At 39.3% G+C, this 26,167-nt stretch overlaps 1 protein-coding gene across 8 annotated transcripts in view; it reads left to right on the forward strand.

Annotated features, from left to right (window-relative positions):
- The first annotated feature begins 11,541 nt into the window (after positions 1 to 11,541).
- The window catches only part of mef2cb (myocyte enhancer factor 2cb), a 92,700-nt gene continuing 78,074 nt past the window's right edge, over positions 11,542 to 26,167 (forward strand). For 3 of the 8 annotated variants that reach the window (XM_077561369.1, XM_077561367.1, XM_077561370.1), the window contains exon 1: positions 23,533 to 25,371. The gene's annotated coding sequence lies outside the window, so the exon portion shown is untranslated. Of the gene's footprint in view, positions 11,660 to 19,930; positions 20,029 to 23,532; positions 25,372 to 26,167 lie in introns of those variants that run through there. The other 5 variants (XM_077561362.1, XM_077561364.1, XM_077561363.1 and 2 more) reach the window with 4 other exon arrangements.

Genomic DNA, 26,167 nt, shown 5'->3' on the forward strand with positions numbered 1-26,167 from the left:
ATGATTAATCGTGAGTTAACTCTGACTATTGAAGTCATGCGATTAATTAAAAAAAAAATTAAAAAGTAAGGCGATTAAAATGTATAATCGTAATTAATTGCATGACTTCACTAGTTAACTCACGATTAATCACAAATTTTTATATCTGTTCTAAATGTACAATAAAAAAAATTCTAGGTTTTCATACTCTTGTTAACAAAAGCGGGAAAAATGTTAGAAATAGTTCAAATGAATTTTTGACGTCGATAGCCGTCAATGGCAGTGAATGAGTTAATATCGCCAACCTCTCCACAATGTTATCTTATCATGAGATTCATTTTGTGATAATTATCATATTGTGACATTCGGGTGTCGTTACATCCCTACCGCTGACGTGTGTGGTAGATGTCATCGTATTTCATTCATAAGTATGACAGGTCTAAAATTGTGGTGACGGTAATCAAAAAGAAACCCCTCACCTGGCACAAATGAGGGGGGGGGGGGGGGGGTCCTCTGTGTGCCTTTGTCTTCACCCAGTGTGGATAAGTGGTGGGCATGTAATATGTCCAATCTTTGCTGAGTCCCAGCAGCCGCATTAGCAGACGACCACAAAGCGCTGACATCACATGCATTACAGCCCCGCTGCCATGACAGTATCTAATGGAAGAAACAAGACACCTTTAATGAGAACACTAATTTCAGAAATATCACACTGTGTGCTTAAATATGACTCAGATGACAGCGCAGAGAAGGCATAACATAACACAGGCATCTCTCTTCTAATTGTATTTCATTCTAAAGTATCCAACCTCTTAAAAATATTGCTCATTCTTATATATATTTTAATTTCTGGATTTTTTAAACATCAACGCATGACTTTGGCAACCGTACAGCATACATGCAGCAATGAACCCCATATCACTTTTTCCCCTGACATAGTCAAAAGTTTCTATCTATGTGGTCCAAGTCGGAGTTGTGTTCTGTCATGTTAAATGCAGTTGACAGAGAAGCAAGGCAACACCCTAAACCTCTGGTCGGAGACTTTGTTTGCCCTCGGCACCAACACACTGTACGCCCTTCATTTTGGTCTCAAAACTGCCGACTGTGACTGATTTGCTAGATGCCACTCACATGCGGCCCAGTGTTAAACTCGCACTTAGTCAAAAAGTGCAACACAACTTGCTAGGGCACTTTATAACGCCGGTGAATGAGAATGCTTACAATTTGTAAAAACATGGCTGTGGAACCTATAAGCTCCATACAGGAATTTTATATTTAAACGTTCTACCATACAAGTGTAAATGTTAACCACTTATTATGTTAAGAAACAGCAACATGAAATTCACAAAAACGTCTTCAATGACTAATAACAAAGGCAAAATGTGAGAGTAATTGGTATTGGCATCTCTGATACATCTCGCAAATATTCAATCTTTCACTGCCATAAATTCATTTGAACTATTTCTATTAGTTTAAAAGATTTTTCCACTTTTGTTAACAAGAGTATGAAAACTTAGAAGAAGAAAAAATATTCTACATTTAGAACAGATATAAAATTTGTGATTTGTGAGTTAACTAGTGAAGTCATGCAATTAATTACAATTAAATATTTTAATCGCCTGATGCCTGAAATGTTTAATATTTTTTTATTTTCTTTTTTTAATCTTTTCTTTTTAAAAAATAACTAGTGAAGTCGTGCAATTAATTACAATTAAAAAAAATTAATCGCCTGACGCCCCTAATTTTTAACAATCTTTTTTTTAATCTTTTCTTTACAAAAATAAAAATTAACTAGTGAAGTCATGCGATTAATTACAATTACAAATGTTAATCGCCTGACGCACCAAATTTTGTATATTTTCTTTTTCTCTTTTAGAAATAAAAGATTATTAAAAATAAAATAAAAATACATTTTAAGTCAGTTAATTACGATTACAAATTTTAATCGCATGGCGCCCCTAATTTTTAATAATCTTTTCTTATAAAAAAAAAAAAAGACTCTTAAAAAAAATTTAAATGTTTTTTTTTAAGAAAAGATTATTAAAAATTAGGGGCATCAGGCGATTAAAATTTGTAATCGTAATTAATCGCATGACTTCACGATTAATCACAAATTTCATATCTGTTCTAAATGTACAGTTTCTTTTTTCTTTTTCTAGGTTTGCAAAAATGGGGGAAAAAAAGTTAAATTAATAGAAATAGTTTAAATGATTTTTTTTTTAAGTCTATAGCTGTCAATGGCAGTGAATGAGTTAAATGAATGCAATAAATACATTTAAAAATGAATGAAATATAAAGGGAAGTATGTATATATATATATATATATATATATATATATATATATATATATATATATATGAAGCATGAAGGTTTTCATCCCTATTTGTACCGTATCTAGAAGAAGAAGAGATGTTTTGTATTGGAGAGAACATGGACAGAGAGCACTGAGTGCAAAGGAAAGTGTTTCTCTTTGTTACCATGGCCACCTGTAAATTAGTTGTTTTTTTTCTCCCCTCTTCAGCCAGAGAAGATGAACAGACATGGAAAGATAGAGGGACACAAGCTCTGAATGTTACTTGATTTTGATTAATGATTGCATGGATATTGTATTGGTAATCTATCATATCTTCCTGTCGGATGACGTTTTGTATCTCGCTCTCACCAAATCCTTGTCTTCGTCCTGCATTTACCGCTAATTCAAGCATGCAGTATGAAAGATAATTAACACATTTACAAACACACCAATATAGTTAACTGTGACACTGGAACACAATTTGGGGCTTCACATAAAAAAAAAAATTGAACCACAAAAACCTGGTGTGATTGTCAAGGAAGAAGCAGATTGTCCCAAAGAGGAAATCAAAAAAGAAGGACAGGCTTAAAGGAGAGAGGTTGGATATTTTGAGAAACTGTTAGCATGACTGCAACTAAATAGCCGAACCTTCCACAGTGCGCGACTATTCGGTTGCCTTAGACCCGAGTTCTGTTTCTCACCCTGGCGATGTAACCCGCATTTCGACTCAAGTCGGATTTCACCATTAAAGTTGATATTTACATCAAAATACTTTGTACAGTCATTTTAAAAAACATCTTTGCGCGACCCGGAAGTGCCGGAAACCATTTTTTTGTGTTTTATTGTCATTGCTGACGGACGGCAGAGCGGTGCTAATGGAAACTTAAACACGGAAATGTGCTGCTGCTCGATGGACGTCCGTTGCTGGCAGTAACAACAACACAACTTTAAATAAAAAAAATAAAATGACGTGGTTACTGTAGAAAATTAACGAAAAGAAGGTGCTACGGACGAGGCACGGGCGCCGTAAAGTCGAAACGACGTAGGTCGTGTACTACGTCACTCGAGGACTCCCTGTATAGGATATATGGGCATAATGGTTGAAAATATGATAGATTGTCTAGAATTGATCATCAACTAAATTGGAGTGCAATACTTGGCTGTAACCAGCAGAGGCGCTGTTGATTCACTCCATAAAGAAGACAGCATGACAACTCTTTTGGGTAGGATCGCTCCGCTCAATAGGGCACAATCATCGAAACAGGAGTTGTGAATATTGAGAGAGCGTCTCTCGTCAAGTTAAAAAGAATAATAAATACCTGTCGATCAAATAAATTTTGTAAAATGGCCATAGAGCAGGGCAATATGCCAGAATCGTGTGTCCTGGTATACAATTGCAGATTGACATTATTTGACAGCACTGTGCCACATTACACGATAGGATTTAACAGTTATTGAATTAAAATCAAAGCACAGCAGGTTTTCCTCATACTAGCCAAACAGTAGTGTCCTTTAGGAAAAAAATGTCAGAGTGCACTTAGAGAAGGAACAGTGTGGGATCAAGAGTTAGCCGTGGCACCAGTCATAATCCACCCTTCAAAAGAGCCAGATGGAGGGGCTAAGGTTTCAGTCCAAATATTGTTTTTGGATTGAGGAGTGCACTGGCTCTCGCGCTCTCTCCGTCGCTGCGTATCCTTCTCACCCAAAGCTACACGACTCTCGAGCACGATCCTGTTCTCTTTCTCTCACTCAGCCTTTTTCCTGCTGTGTTTTATCAGGTCCTGTCTCCTAAAGCCCTCAGAGCTCATCAGGGCCTTGTTGGGTCAGCCCTTGTTAATCTGACCTGGTCTGGGTTAGGTTAAGGCCCCGGCTTGCTGTTTATCAGCCCTATCAGATCTAGGAGTGTTGACTTAAGGTCAGCACTTCAGATCCATCATTTTCATCATGAATCACTCTCAATGTTTTCACTGAGTGTGATTCACCGTGAAAACGTTGCTTAAAGGTGCCCTGAGCGAGGGGGGGTCCTAAATCAGCAGTCTTACCCCGAGACGCTCGATAAACATACAGCTCCAGAGTTTGTGTCTGGACCGGCGGGCCTGCGGGGCAGAAAGGTATGCGCCTAGCGGGATTGTGCCTCGCCTCATTCTCCGATTTTTTGAACACACACAGAGCGACCTTGTGTGGAACAGAGGGCTGAAGTCAGCGCGCCCTTTGGACTGCACTGTTGGTAAAAGAGGAAAGCACACAAATTTGCACACAAAATATGCACTTGAGGGCCCCAATTTTCTATCTATATTTGCTTTCTAATTTGGAGACAAATGTGCTGAAGGTTTTCACAGAAGGAGAGAAAAAACCCGCAAAGCCACGCTGATATTCAGTACATAAACATTTGAAGGAGTTGGTAATCTAATATTCCGCTATTTATTTGATTGTAACGTTATAGTCTAAATGTAAGGCAAGAAATTATAACACGGATGTGCCATCAAAAATCACGTGATACGGTTATCGTAGACAACTAGAGATATTACTGGATGATGTCAAGCCTGCACTCTGACTGCTTTGGACCTTGAGTTCTTCATTTCTTTTGACTTTTGAAGATCTTGTCTATCAATCTGGAATTTGTGTTTTGGCACCCACTTTTCAACGCTCTGATATTGCTTTGACACTGAAATACAGTAAAATAAATATGTTGATTAATGGTAACCTTAAAGCCCAAGTCCTCACAGGACTGAGCTACTGCCATACCTGCTAATCTGGTGCCGCAGGACATACTAGTAGAAGAAGAAAGAGAAGAAGCTAGGTTAGCCGTTAGCTTGGTAAATACACTAGGGTTGCAAACTTTGGACATTTTTGTCACGGTGGTTATGCTTCAGGTCACTTCTTGCTGTAATTGTCAATTTCACATCGCAATCGTAACATCATGGTTTCCACTCCTGGCTCCTCCCATTGATTTTGATATTTCTCACTCCTTTCTGTTCCTGTTGATTTCGCTCCCTGTCCTTCTCAGTCATGTGATTAATAGTGGAATTTACTCCTGGTAATTCCAAAAACTTGTCAGCCTCTACCGCACATATAAGGATTCGTTCACCAATTATGAAGAGCTTGAACATTTCCGGTTATCTGCCCCCGACTGTCACAAAATCACTCTTACGGTACCCCACACCACATTACATCGGATAACATCGGATAACCGGGCCTTGGCTGATTTTTGTCGAAAAATCTTCAAACTCAAAACCGTAAACGCCAGAATTATACTAACAGAAAAAAAGATAATGCTGTAGCCATGTTGACTGCTGGCATACTGCTATTTGGATCACATACAGTATTATGTTGGATGCTTTTTAAATGAGTGCAAGTACATTAACTCATTCACTGCCATTGACAGCCATAGACGTCAAAAATTCATTAGAACTATTTCTATTAGTTTAAAATTTTTTCCACTTTTGTAAAGTTTTTTTTTTGAGTATGAAAACCTAGAAAAAAAAATATTGTACATTTAGAACATATATAAAATGTATGATTGATAGTGAGTTAACTAGTGAAGTCATGCCATTAATTACGAAAAATTTTAATCGCCTGCGGCCCTCATTTTTAATAATCTTTTCTTCTTCTTTTTTTTAAAGTATTTTAAACATCTTTTTTATTATAATGTTTTTTTTAAAGAAAAGATTAAAAATTTTAATCTAATTTAATCATAATTAATCACATGATTTCACTAGTTAACTCACAATTAATCACAAATTTTATATCTTAATTTTTAATCATCTTTTCTTTAAAAAAAAAAAGATTATTAAAAAATGTTTAAAAAATAATTTAAAATATTTACAAAAAAAAGAAGAAGAAAAGATTATTAAAAAATTGGGGGCGTGAGGCGAGTAATTTTTTTTGAAATTAATGGCATGACTTTACTAGTTAACTCACTATTAATCATCAATTTTAGATCTGTTCTAAATGTACAATATTTTTTTTCTAGGTTTTCATACTCAACAAAAAAAATTAACAAAAGTGGGAAAAAAAATTTAACTAATAGAAATAAATAAATAAATAAATTTTTGACGTCTATAGCCGTCAATGGCAGTGAATGAGTTAATCACAGATAATTTGATTAGTATATTTATTGAATTGTTTGTTTCATGTGTCTTTGTGCAAATAATGTTGTGTATTCTCTTAAAACAATACAGCCAAATAAAGTCAAGCTTACAGCAATCTTTTTTCTGCAGAGATACCCATGATGCTGATATTAGGACAGCATGTTTAGCATCAATGTTATGTACAAGCCTTGCGTCTTTGCTAGGCCAACAAAGTCGGCAATGACACCGCCATGCTGCATCTTGTGTTTTTAAGTGCTGCTGTTTTAAAAAAAGCCAGTCAGGCGTTAGACTCGCTACTTAGTTCCTCCACATTAAACTGGAAAGTGAGCTAAAATGCCCTCAAACCGAGCCCCCCCACTGGCAAGACAGCCTGTTCATGGTAAGACTTTAGCCAAGGGGAGGGAAATATATACATAACACACAAACGCAGAACAAAGTTGATGTATATTAAAGATAAAGCAATAAAGGGGCTTTACTGGTACCTCCGCCACGTGAAGATGACTTTGATCCTCATTCTGACTCTCGCTCTCATACCGGCCGGGCCTGTCATAATTCAATGAAGTCTCGCCACTATGCATCATCTTACCGCGCACCTGCCCCACCCTGGCACATTACTGAATTCCTGTCCATGAGGTCAGCGCAAATATCGGAGCAGACTGATGCTCAATGTATAGTGGCACACGTTGCCGTAGTGTTCGAAATAACCAAAAACAAACAGATGACTGAATTAGCTGTGCCCAGAAACATGTAAACAATACAACCGGATCAATACAAAGTCAATTTCACACTCAGTGGGACGCATATACTTATTATCCAGACGCCACTCTTTTTTTTTTTCCCCCTTTCATAAATTTTCGATATATTACATTACATATTCTACTCATCTTCTTTTCGATCATTGTTGTCCACTTTAACCCTGGAGAACCCAAGAACCCTTTTCATCTTTGGAAAATTAAGAATTATACATTAAATGACTGCTATAAGTTCACTGAACACCAAAATATATGTTTTTTTCAATTTATTCCCTAATTTAGGATTAGGGCGAAATTTGACCCTTTGGGATTTAGGGGTATCATTTCGAAAAATCTGAATAACAAAAACTGTCAGTAAACTATTTAGAATTTAAGAAAATAATCAATCAAATACACAGCTACATTGAACAATATATATATATATTTTTTGTTTTATTTGTTGCATTTTAGCCATCTTGTCACCACCACTCTGGCTCATGTAAGTGCAATATTCATCCACTAGATGGCCCCATGCAGGGGTCAGAAGTGGCACTCTGGACTTTTGAAGTTAAATTTGTAAAAAAAAATTTTTTTTACAATTTTTCTTTGTTATTTGAGTAGCAGAATTTATAGGGGCCAAATTTGACCCTGTGGGTTCTCCAGGGTTAAATTATGATTGTGATTTAAGAGAAGACGTGTCAGTGTCATTTGCATCTGTTTTTTTTTACTTTGAAACGGAAAAAAAAGATCTGCGACACACCCTCATAGCTGTGCTAATGTGAAAACACTCACAGGGAATATTGCGCTTGTTAAGCCTGTTGCTAATTGCATTCATGTGAATGTATCATTTAGCAGGAGAAATGACTCGCAGCGGCAATGTCAGCAGTTTTGTAAAACTCATAACTTTTCTCTTGGATGGAGGTGTATGATTTTTATCAGGTTATAATCAAAAGTATTTTTCCCTGAGCCCTGCTGTGCCTTTTCGGAAAAAAAAAATGTCAGCAATACAAATGCATAAATAAATGAGCTCATAATTACTCAATTATAGGTGGGTACCACTTTGCATGTTATTTTGACTCCAGATAAGATGCTATCAATGGTGGCTAATCTGCTGTGTTGGATCATTTATGATTCACATATGTCAGTGGTGCAGGCTCTGAAAGGAAAAGCTTATTCATTCATGATTTTGGCAACGTTGATAACTCGGGTCATTAGCTTGGAAAAGTGGTTACGTTTAACCTTGCGAAGCAGCTGGAAAAATATATGATCTTGCAAATCAATTTCGATACTTTGCAAAATGATACCAATTTTGATGACTGCGCCAATTAGCATCCTTGGGAAGGTAGAGGCAATAGAAACTGGCACGGTTTAAATTCAGAAACCAAAAGCGTGTTGACAATGTTTAGAAAGTAGGGTAGTGCTGTAGAGATGCTGCTACAGCATCAGGTTTATGAGAATTGAACTTTTCTTTAGTTGAAGGAAATTCATTGTTGTCAGAAAAACTGACAGCTTTGTCAAGCTAGTGCTGTGACATTGTCAGTGAGTCATTTTTCTGTCATTGTGTTTGAAAAAAAAAAAATCCTTCAGTACCATCTTTTTTGTCTTGGCAAGTTGGAGCACAACTCAATACTTGATTTGCATTCATGTTGAAGAAATGTTTATGTATTATTACATTTGCCACTTTCAAGTTATGTGCAGAGATTGGAAAAGTACTGACATTCTCTACTTGAGTAAAAGTACAGTTACTTGTGTAAAAAAACAACTTTGGTAAAGGTAAAAGTATTCACTCCAAAAATTACTTAAGTGAAAGTAAAAAAAAAAGTACAAGCTCTGAAATGTACTTGACGAGTAGAAGTAAAAAGTATTTTTACCCAATGTTTCCTCCTGTCAATTTGAAAGATGAGAGGAACCAGTTGAGGTGGCTCGGGCATCTGGTTCGGATGCCTCCTGGACGCCTCCCTGGGGAGGTCTTCCGGGCATGTCCTACCGGCGGGAGGCCCCGGGGACGACCCAGGACACGCTGGAGAGACTACGCCTCTCGGTGGCGGGATCCTGTCGGAGGAACTGGCTGAAGTGGCTGGGGAGAGGGAAGTCTGGGCTTCCCTGCTAAAGCTGCTGCCCCCGCGACCCGACCCCGGATAAGCGGAATTGAAGACGGAACGGAAAAATTTTAAAGATATTAGCGAATGGTGCAAAAATTGATGTACGTCGGCCAATTGACTCTCTGACTTGCTGTCAAGTTCAAATTATCCTCTGTAGTGGCATCTTCAGTCACATTGCCCTCATATTTACGGGTTTTTCTAATCTAGCCAATTACACATCATGTGATCGCGTGTCGCAGAGCCAATCACAAGCTGGGATGTACGGGACCGTGTGAAACTCTTCATATAATTGGCGGGGCCACCAGGAGACATTGACGGCTGATTTTTATTCCAGGTCAAGTATTTTAATCATTTTCATGCATTTAAAAACAAAAGTAAAGACCTTGTTTTGAAAATGTATCAAGTTAAAAGTTCAGATTATAGTTGGGTTTCCATCCACCCATTTTATTCGAATTTTCAAGAAATGTGAAAATAAATTCGGAAAAAAAAAAATCGCAAACAAGTTTTTACGCTTATAGAGGATGGATTTTGAAGCGTATCGAAAAAAGGAAAATGCAAATTTGGTTTATGGAAACAGGTTTTGTGAATAACCGCTGGCAAGACACGTTGCACGTTTTGACCTAATTTTACGTCACACGAACGTTTGTAGTCCCAAAGCAATGTCAGGTGATAAACACTACGGTTTATAAAAAGCAAAATCATACGACGTGATCGCACGGTGGAGTCTCTTCCTGGTCTTCTTCTTCTTCTTTTAAATTACTGGTGGATCACATCTCTATGGTGTATACCGCCACCTACAGCGGCGGAGTCCCCTCTCAAATTTCGCAAAAGACGAACAGATGGGAACGGGCATACGTCGCAAGTCTGTTTTTCGCATTTTCAGTAAATTTTCTTTAAAAATTTGAAACAATTGGATGGCAACCTGACTACTGGCATTAAAATGTAATGGATTTCACTTTCCTTTCTTTTTTTTGACAACCTCACGACTCTAGCTGGATTCTGAAGTATTCGGTTTAGGTGAACGGTATGTGATTTTTAATAAATTTTAGGTGAATTAATGAATACACACTCAAACGCACGCACACACACACCCGTATATGCACAGAAAAAAAAGAGAGAAAAAAAAGAGAGAGAGAGCAATGATGATGACATGTCGAATCGGTAAGATTACCGAATGAACAATACTGAGCTCTCTCTCAAGAAAAAAGAAAAAAAAATGTAATGGATAAAAGTAAAAAGTAGTATAAAACATAAATACTCAGAAAAGTACAAAGTACTGAAAATAACTACTCGGTAACAAAGTATTTTTACTTAGTTACTTCTCATTTCTGGGTACACGGAGAACATTGTGGGCTTTTCTTTTATTTAACATAAAGACACGTATCCACTGCTAGCTTGCCCTTTTTTGGCACGGTTGCTAAGTGACGGCAGATGAATTAGCCTAGCGCCTATTCTGCGGAATTTGATGTAAACGGCTTAGCAACATGTATTTTTCATGATTTCAATCCAAAGCGCTGTCTTTGATTTTATAAGGAGGAGCAAAGCAAGAGACAGACATTGGCTGAAAGTAGGCGTTTACCCAATTCTTTTTTTTTCTTTCTTTTTTTAATTCTAATGGCATGGCAGGATCTAGAAGAGATTTGGCTCATCCGGAGGAATACTTCAGGCACGATCTACAAGAGTTAAAGCTCATCCAGAGGTGTACTTTAGGCTGAGCAGATCATAACATTGATTAATTTTTTGTGTCCCAAAGCTCAAGACTCAGGGACAACGCAACAATGACTAATTCCTCCATTTCCTTCTCCATGCTGTTTCTACTTCAACAAAAATATCTAGCCTGTCACAACAGCATCCAACTTTGAAATTTCCCAATTAAATTTCTCTTTTGTTCTTCTTAGCCAAACCCGAAAGAAAGAATTGTGTCGATAAGTTTGGGACATGTGAAGGTGAAAAGGGGGAGGGACACCTGTTTGTCACTCCGGCGATTGCAGCATTCTTGTGAGGTCACTGATCCAGGCTACAGTATGTATGGGCACTGCTGACAAAGGTATGGGGTGTGTGTGTGTGTGTGTGTGTGTGTGTGCGGGTCGGGGCTGTCACTGATCCCCCCCGAAGGCTAATTTTACCCAGGCGTGATTGACTGGAGCAGGTGGATGAAGTTGGGACAGTGGTCGAGGGGCGTTGGGAATGAGGGGGTGTCTGAAAAGAAGTACACCTGATTTCAGTTCAGATGCGGCGAGACATCGGGGGCAAGCGCACAACCCAAATCGGGGGTTTCTATTCAAAGCCAGCTGGTCTGGCTTTATCACATGCAGGGCATTTATTTTGGGCGCTTACTTGTAGTTTTCCGTTTGTCCCCTTTTTCCTCACTTTTTTTAATTTTATTTTTTAATGCAAATTTGTTCGAACCTCAGCTGGTGCTGCAGTGTGTTAACTTCCTGGTGAAGCAAAGGAACGGCACGGGTAAGTTGTCCATTCAACCCCCCCACCCCCCCCCCCCCCCCTCGAATCAAATTAAGTCTCTAAAACAGATTAGGCAATTATTTTGATATTCAAGTCACTTAATAAGAAATATTTATTTTTGATTGAAATGAATGTTTTTGCTGATTTCATTCTGAATTCAGTTCATTTGACCTTTGTTACAGAAAGAGTATTTATTTATTTCGAGTTTATTGGCACAGTGGAATGATACCAGAGACGCACCCGGCATCGAAGGCGTGGTCACGTCCCAGCTGTTGCCAATCGTCTTCTGTTGAACACTTAGTGAAAAAGGTGACTGAAGCACCTGGAAAAGTGCGTCTTCAACTTTTAACGTCTCTGGCTTTTATACCTCCGAAGTAAGACAAATGGTTGGAGGCGTTAAAGTGTAACTTAATATAGTGTTATTTCTCTGTTTCTAATTCTTCACAGTCAGTTTAGGTTAGCGCCACATTTAAGGGTAATTGCTTAGAACATCTCCCGTTCGCAGTCTGGAAGCATTGGTGAGAGAAAAGAGCTCTAGCATGCTGTTTGCTTTAAAAATGACTCATTTCCTCAAGGTAGCTCCCCGTGTAGAAGATACGCACTTCAATAACAATATGCATCACAGGCTTTGGTGTTTTAAGGACACACTTGAGGGCAAGTTTGGAGGCGAAGAAAAATCTTTGACGCAGCAGCTTTAGAGAAGCATTTCTTTTAGTTGGTAAATTATTTGAGGAGGAGAAAATTTGAAATAATCAGAATCTTTTTGGAATTATTGAATTTTTTTTTTTTTCCTCAAATTCAAGTTTTTGATTTACCGGTTAACAAAATGAACAGGGAGGGGTAGCCTTTTCATCCAATCTGGCTGTCTTCACCTTGAATTCAAAAGGTGTTCCTGTATTCCCATCTCCATGAGTTCCTTTCGTTTTTGTTCAAACTAGTTGCGCAAGAATAGAATTGCTCAACTTGGCATTGCAAACCATGCACTTAGGACGCTGACTCCCATCACTCAACTGAACTCTATATTTATAGAGCGCGTTAAAACAACCACTGCTGTTTTCTTAAGATGGAACCCAGAGCTAGCAGATACAATAAAAAAACAGCAGAGGCCCCAGAATTGAACCCTGTGGAACACCATATAGTCCTTTATTCGTGTGGAATTGATATCGACACATATTCATCCAACCACGTTCTTGTTTTGTTCGACATATTACAACTAATAAAGAAATCACACGACATACTATCACAACAGCCACAAGTCGACTATTGAGCACACCAAAATCCCGCAGCACAGATAGGCCACACTAAAAACAGTTGGGTCAAAAGTAACCCAATTATGGATCAAATATTGACCGATCCACTTTATGGATCAATTTGCTCAACTTTTTGGGTTGTTATATACAAAATGGCCCAATTTTATTTGACCAAAGTAAAGGATCTGACCAATATTTATGAGTTGTTTTACACTAAAAGACACATTTTTTGACTCAAAGTTTGGTTAAATTTTTTTGACCAATATTTATGAGTTGTTTTACACTAACTCAAATTTGGGTCAAATTGACCCAAGTAGAGGATTGGTCCATTTTTGACCCATAGTTGGGTTATTTTTTACCCAAATGTTTTTACAGCGTATGATCAACCTGCAGCCGATGGTGGCCAAGCAGGGCGTCTCATCACAAATCAGTTTTGACCTCCGTCGAACCTCTGATACCGATTCACCGAACTCCTGGGGTTGGATTGAACCCGGGTTGTGGGTGCGTTGTGTTGCTGTGTTAAAAACAAATTGTTTTCATTCTATTTGAACTAATACTAAAGTTCAGAAAGTGTGCAGCTTTTTCTCCGTCATTGGGAAGAGTTACTGACCTCTCCCGTAGAGAGTATGCGAGGGTTCGGAAACTTGGACCCGGTTTACAGTAACTGTTCAGTCTTCCCTTATTAGTTTTTCTGCCCTCTGAATTCCGCTGCTTTGATGGGCAGCCGAGTTGAGGAAACATCTTGTTTTCTCTCTCTGTCGGGAGGTTAGCTTCGGAAACTCACCTGACTTTCGTCCTTTCACGTCATTTCTGCATTGTCGCTGTTTGTCATGTCATAGGAGAGAGATTATCTTGAGCTATCATCGCCTGTCGAACCCATGAATAAAACAGTTTGGGATTTTTTTTTTAATTGTCATTTATTCTAATCTCAAAGACATGCCTGTGAGTCGTGAGTGGAACATTATCAATTTCTGCTGTTTTGAGGTTCTGCCTCGGACTCGTGTAAATAAATGTGAACGTTTTTGATACAGTAGAGCAGAATTTTTGTCTCGGCCTCTGACAGAACGCAGGCCCGTAGTTGGTAGTTACCCAAAGTGTGTTCCTGTAGAAAGCGCATTTCATTTGAAAACAAATTATCACCGAAGAGTTTTCTTCCCCCCCCCACATATGGAAGCAGTTACTTTTTCTGCAAGCAAAGAAAAGCCATCTTTTTTTCTCAAGCTATAATAGCCTATCAGTATCATTGCTTTTACCCTCCTATCTTTTATTATCATTAAACATTTTTAACATTTCCAGCTGACGTCCGACCTCCTGCACGCAAAACTCCCCTTCCGTCGACCCCCCCACCCACTAGAGCTCCGTAGAGGCCGAAAAATATCAGCCTGACGCTCCGGCGCCATGATACAACGGCAACGCGCCGGGGCGGCCTAAATCTACAAAACACAAGCGCTGGCGCGAGGCAGCTCTTTTGATCTGCAGCTAATCTCAGTTGCCTGCCTCCCCTCTGATCATGTCTGAATAAGAATGAGTTGGGGGGCCATCCTGGAGGCACAAAGAGCTTTAGACGCAGCCGCTCATCTGCTGAGATCCAGCGTGCGGCGCGCAGGAGCGAACGCATCAGAGCCTCGTTTAGATGCATCCTATTTTTTTTTTTTCAACTTCACAATCAGATGCTATCAGCTGCTTGTAAAGCATGTGGAAGGAATAGCGTCACTGAGTGATCTTTAATTGTCAAGGTCAACAGCTGCAGGAGGGACTGCTGTGTAGTGGTTACTATAGGGAGCGGAAACACTGAGGACTCTTGGCTTTTGTGTTCTCGGTTTGCCTTGTGACGCCATTAAATTACCCGTGCAGCCATTTTAATAACCGAGGATAGTAAGTACCGATACCAGGCCACTATTTCAAGGTATCAGTACTTGCGATGTCGCCGGTAACGCCCACCCTCTTGTGGCCGTTTTTCGTTCAAGAACTAGAAAGTAAAAATTCGAAAAATAGAAAATTGAAATTCATTTCATGCAATTTTAAGTCAAAAGGCTATATTGGGATATAGAGAGATATACTGTTTTTTTTGTTGGGGGATTTTATGGATCAAAAGTGGTGTGGGTACTTGCTTGGTATCTGTATCAGGGATTACTCAAAAGTTGAGTACTCGTACTGGTACCGGTCAGAATAAAAAGTAGTGTCATAGTAATAACTATGTAACAACCTAGTAATAAGCCAATGACTACGTATACAGTAAACAGTATGCAAAAATGCAGTGATGGCTTGTCAATAGAGAGCGCTAGGTGGTCACCCTCCCTCACAGCTGTGTCACCTTTGAAAGACACACAATTAAATCATGAAAATGTATTATTGTAATAAACACACTTTTTTTTCTGATGAGTAAGATAGTGTCCAGTTATTGATGAGTAAAACATATTTGTTTACATCTGGCGTCTCATACGATGATGTACTTCCGGCGCGATGTGCATTCCTCACGTCCTCGAATCATTTGCAGATGTCCATCTCTAATTGCCTTTAACGTGATTAACACTGGTTGACCTTTACACTTGTATAACAGTGAAAGTTGCTTTACTATTACTTGCTTGAGCAGATAAGTGGCACAGACTAGTTCTACTCCCATTCTTGAAGGTCAACCAGCATCCTCAAACCGATTTGCGCTATGACGTTGAACTACCCTGGATATCACCATTTTTAAAATTTTTTTTTATTTTGCTCCCTCCATCATCAAGTGTTTGAACACCAGCACTGAGCCGCCTGCCAGCCCGCCCTGTGGCGATGCGGCGCAGCCAGTCAGCTCGGTCACAGGACCATGGGGCGCTTCCTGTGATGTAACAGGAGCATCAGGCAGAACAAAGGCAGAGCTTGTTGTTCAGCTTGTGCCTCATCCATTATGCATAAAAGGTGTACAGTTAGAACACTGTTGGTTAAACACGGCACATGCAAAATGGCCTCCGCCGTCTCGTGTTTGACACTGCGCTCAGTCAGGGGTCGCCATGAGGTCTTCGGTAATACCTTCTTACTGAAATTCTGCAGGTGGCGAGGTTCTGTTCTGCAACAAGATGTATGATTGCGCGGTGCTGTTAATGGCCAAAACGTGCTTTCAAAGGGCATCTAATGCCATATATGTATATTTTTACTTTTGGTAAAGGCATTTGCTAGTATTGGTCTTAAAATGCAAAGTGACTATGAAATACCAAGGACAAGAATACAAATTAAATTGTATGGCAAAATATTCATAATGTCCAGAATCACAAAAGCTTATTTGTGAGCACGAGAGAAGAAGAAAAAAAATACTCTGTGAGCATTTTGAGTTTCTGTTTTATGATTTTTTTTATTCCCTGTAATATGAGGTTACATGACTTAATTAAGTGATTTTTGTCACCTTTGCTCACCTAATTATGTTGCACGCTGGTAAAAAAAAATCCCTTCATACTATAATTATTGGTGATATTGCACTGCGTTTCATTACAAATCTGTTTAATAAGGAGAGCCAAATTATGCTTAATATAATGCTTGGAATGACTAACACCAAGAACAAGGGCTGATCATGATGGATTGAATGTGTGTGTGTGGGGGGGGGGGTCATGTGTATTATATAGGCTCACTGTCACTCAATTTAGTCCACGATAAAATAAAATGTAAAAAAAAACAAAAACGTATTTTACACACACATATATATATATATATTAGGGGTGTCAGGTGATAAAAATTATTGCATATCGTAATTAATCGCATGATTTCAATAGTTAACTCACAATTAATCGCAAATTTTATATCTGTTCTAAATGTACAATAAAATCTACAATAGAATATTTTTCTAAGTTTTCAAACTCTTGTTAACAAAAAAGTGGGAAAAAAATGAAACTAGTGAAAAAAAAAAAATGTCCACATCATTTAATCATTGATACAGTAATTTCTTAATAATTCATAAAATTGAGTTAAAATTAAAAATATGTAAATTAGTGTGATATTTATTTGTGTTAAGGTAATTTTTCTGCCACTAGATGGCATAATTGCATTTGTAAGACGTTGGGGACAGCTCAGTGCATTTTTCGTTTCATATTAAGAGCTCATCTTTAACATGAAGTAACTTGTGAAAGTCTGCACATTTTTAAAATTGTAAAATACAACTTGACCCCAGTCTCCACAAATATATGCATTATTATTAAATGTATTACTGCTAGTTTTCTACGTGGATGTGTCTGCTGCGTTGCAACTGGAATTCCCCCAGTACAGGCTTTCCAGTATTGCATATCGTAATTAATCGCATGATTTCAATAGTTAACTCACAATTAATCGAAAATTTTATATCTGTTCTAAATGTACAATAAAATCTACAATAGAATATTTTTTTTCTAAGTTTTCAAACTCTTGTTAACAAAAAAGTGGGAAAAAAAATTAAACTAGTAAAAAAAAATTGATACAGTAATTTCTTAATAATTCATAAAATTGAGTTAAAATTAAAAATATGTAAATTAGTGTGATATTTATTTGTGTTAAGGTAATTTTTCTGCCACTAGATGGCATAATTGCATTTGTAAGACGTTGGGGACAGCTCAGTGCATTTTTCGTTTCATATTAAGAGCTCATCTTTAACATGAAGTAACTTGTGAAAGTCTGCACATTTTTAAAATTGTAAAATTCAACTTGACCCCAGCCTCCACAAATATATGCATTATTATTAAATGTATTACTGCTAGATTTTGATGTGGATGTGTCTGCTGCGTTGCAACTGAAATTCCCCCAGTACAGGCTTTCCAGTATTTCCAGCCATTAATTAAATAGTGGTGTTAAAGGAACTTTAAATGAACTCAAATGAACACACTAGTTGAAAGTAACTATTTAGCAACTAACTGTAGCCTGCTGTCCACTTATAAGCAAACCCAGTTCAATTTAATGAGCTTTCAATGCAATGTGTACCTGTAGGAGTCAGGCAGAATCAAACTTGTCCCAAAATCAATTGGGAACGACGCACTGACGGAAAGCTGTAAATACTTGATAAGCATCTTTCAGATGCATGTGACACATAACAACTACTGAGTGTTTTGTAATAGCCGGCTAATTCTCCAGAGCAGCGCCTGCTTGCCAACGTCTTCTCCTGTGAGTGGCAGCTTGTGTTTTCACGTGAGCCGAAGCCACAACAGATTGCAGCGAGCCTGCGCTCTCCCTGCATCGCCCCGGAAATGTGTTTGTGTTTATATCCTTTTGCTTGGGAGAGACATTCCTTTCTTTCCACCTCTTTTAGAGAAACACACATTTTTTTGGGGAGACGAGCTGTTCTGTGTGTCTGCGTGTGTGACACATGCTGTGAAGTGGCTGCCAGGAGAAGCTTAACTAACAATCCGAGCGAGATCGCTATCTGCAAACCACACGTGTGCGTTTCATCCACTCGTATCCCACCCCCCCCCCCCTCCCTTTTCCTTTACGGCGAATGCCAAACCTCGGCAAAATTGCACTTGCTTAAACGCCTTTCGTGTGTAAACACAGGCCTGCGTGTTTGAATCAACGTAATTGTTTTGCTAAACTGTTAATTTGACTTTGACGAGACAGTCAGCTGCACTTGGGCACACTCGCGCCTTAAATAATGAGCTTAGGATCACATTCATACAGTATGTGATCAAGGGCTCAGATATGTATTGAGTTGGACAGGAAAGGTTTCAGAAGGCAAACTTATACTGTAATTACTTTCCATTTAGATAAATTGCTTTGGCTCCGAATGACATAAACGGTGCAGAGTATATTTATTCAATCTTACAGTGCCGTTGGTTTGTTCGCACGCAGCTATGCGGCAGTGTGTATATCTCAATCATATAAGTCTTTAATGTTATCATTTAACAATGTTTAGACTTGACTATAGCAGTCTGCAGTCAAATGTGCTAAAGGAATTGCTCTTTGCACACTTGCCTATAAATCAGACCACTTATATACAGATTTATCATAAAAGTTTCCATAGATTATTATGGAAACAGAAAATGGACATTTTTAGACATTAACTGTCATACAAGTATAAAAAGTGAGTTGTGTGTTGATGTTAAAACTGAAAAATAACTTTATTTTACTGACAAATGACATTTAATGTAATGAAAAACATCTTCATTTATTTTATTTTATTTTTTTTTTTAAATAAGAATGTCAGGAAAAGCCTACCAGAACATCCGAACTTTATCTTGGGTGAATAAGAGGAACTTGGCGGCAAGTGCGTGCTGGCTCTCATTTAACATAAGTTTCACTCTAACAACAGTTGGGTCAAATGTAACACAATTAGAGATTTAAAAAAAAAATGGACAGATTCACTTTATGGGTCAATTTGACCCAATTTTCTGGGTTGTTTTATACAAAATGGCCCAATTTTATTTGACCAAAGTAAAGGATCTGAACAATATTTATGAGTTGTTTTACACTAAAAGACACATTTCTTGACTCAAAGTTGAGTCAAATAGACCCAAGTAGAGGATCGGTCCATTTTTGACCCATAGTTGGTCTGATGGCTTCATTCTGAAGACAGCTTTATGCCCAGTTCTAAGAGGGTATGAACACTTGTGCAACCACATTATTTCAGCTGTTTATTTGTTTTACTTTCCTCATATTCATGTATTTATGGGTTGCAGAGGTTAAAGGTTACATTATTGGTGGAAAATTTTATGGAACGGCTTTTTTTTTTCATAAGAAATTAAACAGGGGTGTGTTCACTTTTTTTTTTTTTTTTTACATCCACTGTAGGTCCCGCCCCCACTTTTTAGTGACATTGTATTATAGTCGACATCCACTTATGGCCTCAGACTTTGGCACAATATTCCCATCCAGTAATGGATGGAACTGAATTTATTTGTATTTCATGAGATTTCATTGATTAAAACACAAGCACACACCAAATTTGAAAATGTGTTGCACACTAACAAACGCACTCACATTTATGTCGATGGTGTTGTTCCTGCTCACTTCTATGCAAACAATTACCATGTTTGTGACAGGTTCTCACTCCCTCCTCCTCCTCCTCCTCCTTTGCTTCTCTTTCCAGGTGCCAACCAAAGAAGAGCTCAAGTGAGACACTGAGAGGAGCTTCTGATGAATGGCTAAGAACGCTACGAGACGGCAGATGAAGGAACATTGAACGTGGTATGTTGCAAGAACACGCATCAATAAGTGACTGTACAGTATAGCAAAAAAAAAAAAGCAATCTGTTGTCTGTCTGTCTTTGTATTTATGCCATTGCGTTCACGACCCTATCGCGACAAAAAAAAAAAAGTCCTGATTATCAGAGGTCTGGGTAGGGCAGAGGAAATGCTATTAAAGATTAAAAGGTCAGGTGATGCGAAGGTGGCATCCCGAGTCATCAGACACCAGCAAGGTTGCATTACAAAAACGTAATGGCCACCCCCGTCCAGTAGATTAGACAGCTTGATTTATTTATCAACTGATTTGATAGGCTGCAATGTCCCGTGCGGTCGCACAAAGCTTATGCTTCACAGGTGAACTTGAAAGGAAGGAAAGATTAGGAAGCTGCTTGGTGTCGACTTACTCAAGTACATATAATGAGGTCTTTTCCATATTACATATAGTTGGGGGGGGGGGGGGGGGATTAAGATCATAGAGCAGACCGAAGCGTTGAACGTCAAAATTCTTCAACTTTAATTTTATTTAAACACGCTTAAAACCAGTCCATCAAGAAATTACCATTCTTATTATTTTTTATATCCTCAGACCCCCCACCCCCACAACCCCAACCCCACATCATCTGTTATTTTAGTGCATTACTAGTCTGCTTAAAAAGAGAAGTCCATCCAGCCATCAACTACCGCTTATCCGGGGTCAGGTCACAGGGGCAGCAGCTTTCGGAGGGAAGCCCAGACTTTCCTCTCCCCAGCCACTTCAACCAGCTCCTCCGACGGGATCCCAAGGCGTTCCCAGGACAGCCGAGAGACATAGTCTCTCCAGCGTGTCCTGGGTCGTCCCCGGGGCCTCCCGTCAGTGGGACATCCCCGGAACACCTCTCCAGGGAGAGCCGTCCAGGAGGCATCTGAACCAGATGCCCGAGCCACCTCAATTGGTTCCTCGGCTCGACGGGAGTAGCGGCTCGACATTGAGTCCCTCCCGGATGACCGAGCTTCTCACCCTATCTCTAAGGGAGAGCCCGGACACCCTGCGGAGGAAACTCATTTTGGCCGCTTGTATCCGGGATCTTGTTCTTTCGACCCACAGCTCGTGACCGTAGGTGAGGGTAGGAACGTTGATCGACCGGTAAATTGAGAGCTTTGCCTTTCGACTCAGCTCCTTTTTCAACACAACGGACCGATTCAGAGTCCGCCATCACTGCAGACTCACTTGTAAACGAGACCCCAAGATACTTGAACTCCTCCACTTGGGGCAGGATCTCATCCCCGACCTGGAGAGGGCATTCCACCCTTTTCCGACTGAGGACCATGGTCTCGGATTTGGAGGTGCTAATTTTCATCCCAGCCGCTTCACACTCGGCCGCGAACCGCTCCATTAAGAGTTGAAGATCACGGCTTGAAGAAGCGAACAGCACCACATCATCTGCAAAAAGCAGCGATGCAATGTTGAGGCCACCAAACCGGAACCCCTCAACGCCTCGGCTGCTCCTTAAAACTCTGTCCATAAAAGTTATGTACAGAATCTGTGAAAAAGGGCAACCGTGACGGAGTCCAACCCTCACTGGAGACGAATTTAACTTATTGCCGACAATGCGGACCAAACTCTGACATCGGTCGTGCAGGAACCGAACAGCCCGTATCGGGGGCTCGGTATCTCGTACTCCAGAAGCCCCCCCCAAAAAAAAAAAAACACCCACAAGTCTAAACGCAACATTCAGATTAATATTTTGTTTGTGGAATATGAATTAAGCAGTTTTATCCATCTCAGGTAGCAACCACTTGCTGTCGACTGAAAATGACATCACAGTAGCTCAGGGCTCAGGAAATGACTCAGCTAGCAAACGTAGCTTGACGAATCTTGGGATACAGCTGAACCGTGGCTTACCTTTTAAAGTGTTGAAACTAGTATAAGAACAAATATATTAACAGTCTTGGACTTTTGAACTGTCTGAAGTGTCACAAAACTGCTTCTTCCTCAATCTGTGTGAGCCGTGCAGCGTTACGTCTCCTCAAGATTGAAAGTCTTGATTTTTGTTTTTAAGAATAGCGACTGAAAATAGTCAGGTGACATACATTTCAGTAACCCCTTTTTGTTGAAAACGGATCGCTATAATGCTTTGATGCAGAAGGAAGCACATCAGCCACAAAGGTAAGTTGGTCCAGATTTGTTCTGCCTATTACGCTGCTTAGTCAGCTCATTGTATTTATTACATCACACAACATGGCCAAAGACCTCTGAAAAAAAAGGGAGCTTGGGGAAGATGATATAAACACAGCTGTTTGCTTTTGTGAGATATTAAAGGCTTTTTTTGTCTGACCGAGGGGTCATAAGAGTGCACACTTTGATGTGAAGGACTGGCAGCAATGAGTTCTCCACCATTCGGATCAATGACAGCTCCAAAAGTGAGTGCCTTTTCAGATATTTAAATTAGCAATTGAAAAGGATTTGTTGTTGATGACAATGATGCAGTGTTTTGTAGCCCAAGCAAGATTTTCAAGACGCAAGGATTCTGCCCGATAGCAACATAATGTATTATACAATTTTTGGGGGAAAATTACTCTCGGATACGTCATAGCTATCTGTTGAAGGTAATAATGCAAACATTTTCAGGATTTGGGGTGGCCGCAGCCCTGTATCCCACTATAATAGATCTGCCTCTGCACTGTGCAGATCTCTACTTTAAGAACCAAACCAAGAGTGTTCACAAATTGTACCTTGACATGGAGGAGAAATTGGAGCAAATCATGTTGGCTTCTGAAACTATTTTTCTTTATTCATTGGGACGAAGATGTAAAAAAACTATTTTAGTTGTAAATAGGTTATTTGAGGCTGCATATCTACAATATCTCTCTAAAAAATCAATATAGTAGTCACGAATGTTGACCAAATATATAAAGGAGCAGTAAGCAAAAATCGTATTTTTTTCCCCTTGTATTTACATTCAAACCAATGTGGTGAGCACTGCATATACAGAAGTCTGTAAATTCATTTTAATTAGGAAAATATGTTGCTATGGCAATGAAAGATGTCCTTATGTGTCGCATCGATATCATTTGAAATCTGTTTTATTTTCCTCATTTTATACGCATGGGTTAATGAGAAACCAAACAAGCACTGAAGGAACAAATTTGAACCATTCAAAAATCTTCCCTTTGACAGCCATATAATATTCAAATAATAGACAAGGATTATTACAAAGCCTATCCGGGTTTCATCTTTGTACATAAAGCCTGTCTGGCGCTTATCTGAAGTGGCAAACTTGCTGCTTTAATTGTTATCGTCACAGCAGTGGAGTGGATGTTTTGAAATCATTCGGTTGGATGGATAAGGGCTTGCTAATTCCCCATGCTTACTGTCTGTGTCAGGCCTTATCATCTGGAGATTGCGCCTTCTTCCACAATGATTGGCGCCATGCGGGAGGTGGAACTTTTTTTTTTCTTTTTTTACGGGGACCACCAGAGAGGGGGGGGGGGGGGGGGTTGTTGAGTTGTGTTCAAAGGTTTTGCATTAGACAAAATCTGCAAAGTGAGGGAATTTCTATGTAAGCTCCGTTTACACGATTGTAGTCCAAATTGGACTGTGAGGTCAAAATGGTGCAGGCGTCAAGCATAAGGTTGAAAATTTTAAGTGTCAGCAGCAGCAGAATTAATACCAAACCTGTGACAAGACTTTGTAGCCCTTAAAATACTTTATTATTATTATTATTAATAGTAGTAGTAGTAGTATTTATTTTATTATTATTATTTTTACAGCTGTCTTCTGTTACCTTTAGTGTGGCTTTTAAGATGCGGTACACAATTTCTTGAAAAAGTACTTTTTATTTACTACGAATAGTACCAATACTAGGTATTGTATCGGGGAGACACCAGCCTTATATAAAGGAATCATTACTCGGCCACCCACTGCTTTTGGCTGTTTATGATCAGGAACTATGAATTAGAAATTAGAAAAAGAGAAAATGACCATACATTTCATGTCATTTTAAGGAAAATGCTACATTGGGATATATGGGTCTTTAAAATTTTGCCATTGCTCTTTTTGGGGGAAATTTAAAGTACTAGTGGAATCGGTACTTGGTATCGGTGGCTACTCAAGAGTTGAGTACTTGTACTGGTATCGGTGTGAAAAAAAGTGGTATGGAACATCCCCACTACAATTAACGTAGTCTCTGTATGGTGACTGGTACAACAATTAAATCCTCTTCCACTAGATGGCAGAAGGTTTTGTTGGCATTTAGCTTTGTGTCTAACTCAATAACTTCTCAATTATTCTTTGAATATATATTTGGTGCCCTCCAAATCTCCGCCACAACTATAAATAGCATCATTTTTCTAAGTACACCTCTACCAATGAGTTAATACTCCTGCCACCTACTGTAGTGCATGTGCAATTACACTTTAGTCTAATAGTGGTCCAAAAAAATGTTCCCTAAAATGGCACACAATGAACACTTTTTTTTTTATTAAAGAGGCCAAGATTTCACTCACAGTTTGAGAGTGAACTGAGATTTTTTGTTTGGCCGTGTGCCGGGATATTTTTCGAGTCAAACTTATGTGTCTTGGCTCAATAAAGGTTGGGGCAATACCGGTCCACTCCACGCAAAGGGGTGGGGGGTGTCGCTCTATAACAAACCATTAGAGCAGAGTGCCTGTTTCATAAAAGTCCTGTTCCAGGCAAATGTGATCCCGCCCCCTTTTCTCAGTACTCAAACAAAAACAAAAAGAAGAAGAAGAAGCCGTGCTGTGTTAAAGAGGAAATAGAAGAAGAGGCTTAATGGAAAGACTGTGTCACGACTAGAGGGAAGGAGAAGAAAGAAACAAAATCATCAAGCCCCCCAAAAAAAAACAAAGCAGACGTTCCACTGTACACCAGCACCACCTGCATTACCCACCGGCACCGATCCACCGGGTCTGTACCCGACCTCGCGGTACCGACGGACACCTCAGCTGCGCGCCCCTGCCTGCATGCGCACACGCTCACTGAGCGATTAGAGCGAGAGAGAGAGAGAGAGAGGGAGGGAGGGAGAGAAAGAGAGAGAGAGAGAGAACGCGCTCGTAGTTCTCCGTGACATTGTCGAGACTCCCAGCGTGTACTGTAGATGACTTTTTTCCCCTCCCAGCGGCGTCCTCTGCTAAGTTGCGCTCCTGGATTTTAAGTGCGCACTCGATCGGCCCCCGAGTCCGTCCACTTCAATCGAGCGGCTTGTCTCGCGTCCTGTCAGTGTTGCGCCGTGCTGTGCTGTCCCGTCCGGACCCGGAGCCCGACCCACCGGCGGACCTGCTCCTCGCTGCTCGCAACCTTCTTCCACATTGACACCAGACGGATGCGTTTTCTGCCTTCTTAAAAGTGAGTAGAAGCGAGCGAGCGCATGTCGTCTTTGATCGTTAATTGAGTCTTAGCGTTTTTCATTTAGTTTTTCTTTCTTTTTCTTTTTTCTTTTGCTTAAATTTCCCACCTTTCAACAAAGTTGGAGTTGCGCGGTGACAATCGGCTCATTAAGTCATTGTTTATGGTCTGTTTGGAGAGTTAAGCTCATCGTGTCCACATACAGGCGCACGTACACTTCAACGTTTGAAAAAAAAAAACAACTAAAAACACTATCTGACTTTAAAAAAAGAAAAAAGAAAGAAAAAGTTAATTGTATTCAACTCGTATTGATATGACATTTAAAAGTAAGCTTGACTTGTGAATATAAACTGACAGTTAAGAAGTGTCATTTAAAGTGTTGGAATAAAACGGAATCATCTTTTAAAATTGTAACTCTAATAACTAAAATATGGACAAGCAAGCTTCTTTGGTTAATGTTTGGACCTCTTTAAACACGTTGATGCACTGATTTACCAGGGGGAAAAAAATCACTTTATATATTTTTATATTAAAATAACAGTCCTGATCATAAATGTAAAATAAGATATTATCTGAAGAAATATTAGCGGTCAAGTGATGACTGAGCCATAAACTGATGATTTACACTGTTGACCCATGTGGCTGTGTATAAAATGTGTTTTCTATTTGTCGTCATTTTTATGTAGTCTCATATGTTCAATTAAACCTGTTGCAGGCTGAGTCTTAATAATGTCACCTTAATTAACTTGTCAACTTTGAGTGGCTGGCACATTAGAAATTAAATTGACTTAAATTA

The sequence above is a fragment of the Vanacampus margaritifer genome, chromosome 3 (assembly GCF_051991255.1).
Source record: "Vanacampus margaritifer isolate UIUO_Vmar chromosome 3, RoL_Vmar_1.0, whole genome shotgun sequence".
Lineage (NCBI taxonomy): Eukaryota > Metazoa > Chordata > Actinopteri > Syngnathiformes > Syngnathidae > Vanacampus > Vanacampus margaritifer.